The sequence below is a fragment of the Amblyomma mixtum genome, chromosome 9 (assembly GCF_055824585.1).
Source record: "Amblyomma mixtum isolate Tamu chromosome 9, ASM5582458v1, whole genome shotgun sequence".
NCBI lineage: Eukaryota > Metazoa > Arthropoda > Arachnida > Ixodida > Ixodidae > Amblyomma > Amblyomma mixtum.
Genome location: NC_143020.1, coordinates 111,081,242 through 111,087,840, shown reverse-complemented (window position 1 = coordinate 111,087,840; position 6,599 = coordinate 111,081,242).

Below are 6,599 nucleotides of genomic sequence, written 5' to 3'. Positions count from 1 at the left end.
TCATCGCTTTTCGCGTAAGGCGCGATGACAGCTAATGTCAGCTGAGGGCGCTGTCTCGATGTATAGCATTTAGTTTCTCCGTAAAAAGTTTCTGACAACTAAATGCCCTTACGACATTCCCCTGAACCCTTCTCATTGTTATAAATATCACCACAAAACTAACTGATGTTTAACTAGGTACCTGCATGCGCGTGAGATCCACGGTAAGCATGGCGAAACAAAATCACTTTGTTCCTTCTCTGGCATTGCTTGCTGGGAAGAGCTATGCACTTCACGAACACCTCGGATGTAACATGGAAGTAGGAAAAGCTGCCATGAAGGAGTGAATCCTGAAGGTCTTCGTGTGCTTTAGGAAATAGAGTTGAAAACAGCGAGAAAAAGAAACAAGAAGGAAATTCGATGAAAAATGGAAGGAAAACCACAGCATCCATCATCGGCGACCGGAGAGAGCAAAAAATACTGCAGGTGGTGCTAAGGGCACAATGTGTGTAGCTGTATGTGGGCAGTAGTAGTACTAACGGAATGAAATGCGTAGTTCAATACCTGCAGGCTTTATGTGGGCAAGGATAGCTGTACTATCGGGAAGAAAATTATGCGGGACACGAGTTCTAGGCAAAGCGTTTATTGTAGCTCCATCTCGTTACCCTTTCGCCTGATATTGTAATGAGAGGAAGGAGCAAGGCTTTTAATACCTTCATACAATATCAGGCGACTGGGTAGCAAGGTAGAGCTACAATAAAGGTTTTTCCATGAACTCACATCCCACAAACTTTTGTCCCCGATAGTACCAGTAGCAAACTGAGGATTAATTTTGACCACATTGACTGATGTCCGCTAACATCGCAAAACACACGGATTGTTCTTCATTCGGCCTACAACGAAATAGTGGGTACCATTGCCGATGCTGAACCTGTGACCTCCGTGTTGAGTAACCGAATGCGACAACTACTGAGCCATCACGGCAGGTGGAAATTAGTGTGAATGAAATTCAGGGGGTACTTTGACTGTCTAAAGTGCGTAGAGGCGAAATCGTTTTCCGCACCACTTTGACTGCCTCTGGAGCACTGGTGACGTCTCACTGGATGACGTCACACATAAATAATGACTCATTACGAAGTAATGACAAATTGCTAATTAATGGCTAATTACTGTTTGGTAACTAAAGGCTAATTAACTGCTAATTAATGACTCTTAAGCTTCACCTTTACGAGTGGAACGCGACAACGTGTTGCATCGCTGCCAGGGAGTCCGCGGAACGCCATCACCCGTTCGCCGTGATGCCTTGCCCTTTGAACGCAACGCTTTTTGAGGAATGGAAATGGCGCAGTAACAGTCATCGAAACCATGGAGCATAGATATGTCTTTTCAATTTTGTACGTTTTATCAATGGGAGATTAATAAGAGCAAAAGAAAAAATAACCACATGCCACCGGTGGGATCCGAACGCACGACCTCCGAATTTTTCGTCCTGTACTTTACCAACTGAGCTACTGCGACGGCTATCCATTTTTTTTTCGGGGGATTTATGCGTAGTGTAAACCGAACCTTGAGAGTGTTCACCAGCGCCACCCTCGTCCATAGCGGCGGACGTCTTGTATTAACGCGAGTGCCAAGTAGGAACTTGGTCGAGCGGTGAGGGCGGAAGCTGTACGAGAACGCTCTTATGCTACCCACAGCTTCAAATGTAGCATAAGAGGGTTCCCGCTCAGCTTCCGCCCTGACCGTTAGACCACGTTCTGACGTGGCACAAAAACTCAATCGTCACCGCGCGCGCGTGGTAGATTCATTCAAAGTAAATACATCTGAAAAAATCAAGGAGAAAACATACAACGCTGATTACTCGCAGTTACGCGAGCTTAATCGGCATTTATTTTCTCTATTTTTCCTTAATTCCAGAAAACTTAGAAAGCACGTAAAGTTGCTGGAAAGCTTTGTGCTACTAGAAACCTGATCGGAAGAGTCGATATTGCATTCGATGTTAAAGATTCGAAGCTTTTGCAGGCAGTTGCGGCAATACTTCGTTGCCCTTACAACAGGGAACTGTTTTTGCGCCTGGAATCCGTAGCAGTGGGGGTCTGTGTGAATGCACTCCACTTCTCTTCTATTTCTGTCGTCACTCATCATGCTGACTCCTGTTATCCTTTTCCCTTTCCCTACGGCAGAGCAGTGGGTGAGAAAATCAACTCAGACCTTCTGCACTTATTTCTGAACAAGCCTCCCTTTCTTTTTTACATGCGACCATAAAAAAATTGAGTAATTGCACATTTCCAGGAATAACTTGTTTTCTCTTGTCTTCTTTGCGCCTTGCTCAAATTTGAAACGTCATCCAGGGGCACAGCTTGTAATTTTAGCGATCGTAGCTGCGTCGGTAGGAAAATACAAAAGGCTTAGAACGCAAGAACACGGTATTGTTGACGTATAGGCCACGGTACATAAGCAGTAATTTAATTTTTGGCAACAAAAACAAATTCTGGGTGCAACGATTTCAACGCTCGACGCCGACGGCACAACGAACGATTGCGAGGCCCCAATATAAAGGCTGATGCTGCGTCGAGGCAGCATACAAAGGCCGGTTTTAAACGGCAGACTGCACAGAAACTGTTCTCCGTAGAAATCGTTCTTCTCTGCTGATGGGACGTTCACAGCCGCTGTGGGTCATTGTGCCCATGGCGATGTGCTTTCACATCGGCAATGCAAATGAGATACCTGACAATGGCGGGAACCTTGACATCAGGAAGGTAAGCATGTATCCTTTCGATGCCTCTGTAGATCAATGTGTCAGGTCAGTATCTGTGCGTAAATTTTAGAAATTTCTAATGCATACATATGAATACGTCAGCAATTGTGGCTAACATTTCTTAATTAGGAGCAGCGGGACATCTCTTCCTGGAGGATGTCTTAAAATACTAGGATTCCCGGATGCTTCATGCTCTTTCAAGAGTAACGAACAGTTAACTATGTCTAGTAAAACTCTAGTTTGGGCGAGTTGGTTCATGATGGAATAAAAACTGGTATGGCAAGAAACAGGGACACAGAAGGCACACAAACGTCAGTCCTGTGTTTTGTGTGCCTTCTGTCAGTCCTGTGTTTTGTGTGCCTTCTGTGTCCCCGTTTCTTGCGCCATACCAGTTTTTATTTTAACTATGTCTATCTCACTCAATTATCAGTCATTTAGCAATGATGCCAAGTGACGGCGAATACTAAGCCTCAGAAAGGTTAAACTTCATAGACCCTCAATAAGTCAACTCACTTCCACCCCTCAGTGCCCAAACTGTCCACACACATATGCAGACATAGAACACTGCCTTACACAATGCCACGTAGCCTTCCAGTCCCCCGCCTATCTTTTCCCACCAACCCCACCGTGGCCCATCTGGCTTGACTTCCGGGGCCTGAACCTGCAACGCGCCCTCGTCACCTTGGCCCAGGACCCATTGAGCGCCTAACATAAAGGCTGTTAATAAAAAGTGTCACACCACCACCTTCATTAAGGGTTATATTTTCATATCTAATTGTGAGAAAGCTATAGAATACGGGGAGATGCTGCTCAAACCTGTTGGTAATGATGACCTAGTCTTCCGCCGCGTTGCAAGGTATGACATGTAAAATGCTTCCTACGCTTGTGTACCGACTTGTTCTGACGGTCATAGGAAACCAATGGACTTTGCCGTACATTAAAAATCCACAGGGATACTTAATCCCATTATGTGTCAGCAATGCGATAACATTACGCGCTGTTGATACCTTTCCCGGAAGTGACATCAGTTCTGGTCTGGGGACGTCACTAATGTCGAGCCAGTGGGAACGCAATTGCCTGGAGAAGTGTTTCCTCCGGCCATTGGGAAGGCTCCGGTCTGGTGACGTCAGTTCCCTGCAGCCAATGTGCAAATTTTATGACCGACTGCGCATTTTAGCTTCTAATGCAAAAAATCCAGCGGTGATTTCGGATGTTCCGCGCGTAGTGATGCGCACTAGTAAAAAGAAAAACATTGAAAATTGGTTTTTCGGGAAAGGAAATGCGCAGTAACTGCCTCACATATTTCTGTGGCCACCCAAACCGCGGCGTTAGGGAAGGGATGAACGAGGGAATGAAAGAAGAAAGAGAGAAAGAGGTGCCGTAGTGGAGGTCTCCGGAGTGATTTCGGCCACCTGGGGATCTTTAACGTGCACTCACATCGCACAGCACACGGGAGTCTTTTGCGTTTTCGCCTCCATCGAAACGCGGCCAACGAAGTCGGGTTCGAACCCGGCTACTCCTACTCAGTAGACGAGCGCCTCAACCACCGATGCACCGCGGAGGGTGTGGTTTGGTGAAAGCGTTTGTCCAGATTTTCCGGGCTTGGGAGAAGGAGAGGCGGCGAGGTCTGCCGCGGGATTCCTCTTGACCTTGCTGCATGTAGGGAAAGGATAAAGGAAGGGAAGATAATGAGAAAGTAAAGTTTAATGAGGGGGATAGCGGAGAAACTGGCCGGTGGTAATGTGACACTGTCCTGCTGCTTCACACAAGGGAAAGAGGAAGAGTAAAATAAGGGTCAAAGCGAGTAAGTGGCAGACGCAGTGAGCGACAGGTGCCACCACACTATTTTGCAAAGGAAGCCCGATGCCCCAGAAAGCGAAATGGATGGCAATTCATTGCAGCGGACGATAATTGCGACCGCTATCCGAGGGTCCCGTTCTTGATCACCCAGCGAGAGTCAATGCGGTTCAGTGCGCAGCAAAATTTCTTTCATTTAGCACTTAACGCGGGGAGAATATGGAGTACATGTATCGCGTTCAATTGCTGTGTCACAAGCGCAGGAAAAGCTGTCGGCGGTAGGGTTGGCAAATGAATAAAAATAAGTAAATGCATCGCCGAGGCAGAGAGGACGCAGCAGTTTTGGTTGACGTCAAGGTCATCATCATCATGACTTCGCCCGCTACAGGGCAAATGCCTCTCCAATGTCTTTCAGATTAACCATGTCTTTTGCCAGCTGCGACCACCGTATCCCCGCGAACTTCTTTATCCCATGCGCCCACTTAACTTTCCACCGACGCCTGCAAAGCGTAAGATGGAGCTGTAAAAAGGGAGTAGTTACTCACTGACGCCCACCCAAGCGCAGCCATACGGCTACAAAGGAAAGCTATACAGATTAGAAACTTTGTAGTTATAAAGAAAAATTCGTCCTGGTCTGGGGTTTGAACCCGGGACCACCGCTTCACCGGAGCAGTCGCTCTACCAATTGAGCTAACCGGGACGGCAAGCTTATGGTAGGGCGAGAGTGAATTGGTCAATAACTCGAAGTGGGAACTGTGTTGTTCAAATGTATAGGGGTATCCCCAAGATGGAGTAGATTTGTAACAAGGGAGTAATTATTCAAAGGAAAGCTTTCCTTTGTAGCCGTATGGCTGCGCTCGGGTGGATGTTAGTGAGTTGTTACTCCCTTACTACAAATCTACATCACCTTGGGGGATGCCCCTAAACATTTCACCAAGATGGAGCTGTACGTCAGGGTCCAGAAAAGCTAGACTTCAAGGTGCTTGTTGTAAGTAGCGAGAGAGTGAAAAGAAAGAAAAAAGAAAAAAAAAAGAACCGTTAGGAAACCGAATGCGGCAGCATCAGAATTCACTTAGCCTTCCTTCGCAACTCCACGAAAACCATTACGGTACGCACGCGTCTGTCTTCGAGCCTTTCTTTTTGAGCAGTGCTGCTTCGCCTCTCTTCTACCCCCCAGCCACGTCATGCTCCCTGTCAGATGACACTCCGCGTTGACAACTTTCCACACGCTATGACTGTTGCGCAGCTGGAATCCTGGAATCCCTCTACTCTCGGTGTCTGTTGCCATACCTGGCTCTCATTAGTTCACTGTGGTGTGACGGGATGACCTCTGTCGACAAATCCTGAATTAGTGTGACAACGTACGTGCATTTTCCTCTGTACGATAGTTCTAATAGTGTCGCGTTTTAAGAAGGACCGAGAGGCTCATTAGACAGTGCCCGGTTCGCTACCTTACGCGTGTTATGTGGTCCAAGGAAGCGAAAGAGAAGCAAGAATGAAAGTTCACTTTAGGTCGTGGCATGGGAAATGTCCATATTGTCCTTTGGTCTGCAGCAACATGGGACGCTGGGAGTGAGCCTGCAATATGGCGCTCAAGCCTGTGTGTGGAGTACCTTGAAACGTTTTAAGCTGACGAAGTTTGAGGCTACAGGCCTACAGTTTTCATCTTAGTTCGACAACGTGCGTCCAAACGGAGCACTTCAGCCTCTTTAGACACTTGTTCATTGCCAAAGCGGAGGCAATGGAGGCAGAAGAGCCTTTTGTGTTGGTATTGGCAGAAGTCGGTTTCCTTTAGACGTTTTCGTCTTTTTTCCCGTTTCGTTTATTTTGGTCTTCTGATTAATATAATTATTAAACATGATTACGTTTCGTCATTTGTTCTATTTCTTGCTCTCATGAACAGGTTCTCAACACAAGTGAGACATTTTGGTTGTTCTGGCAGACGGAGAGCAATAGTTTCAATGTTACGTGGGGTGGACAATGGATCTCCGAGACCGCGACTTGCATCCGTAATAAAAAAACCGGAATATCGGAGCGCGATTACAATTTTACGGAGATATCAATA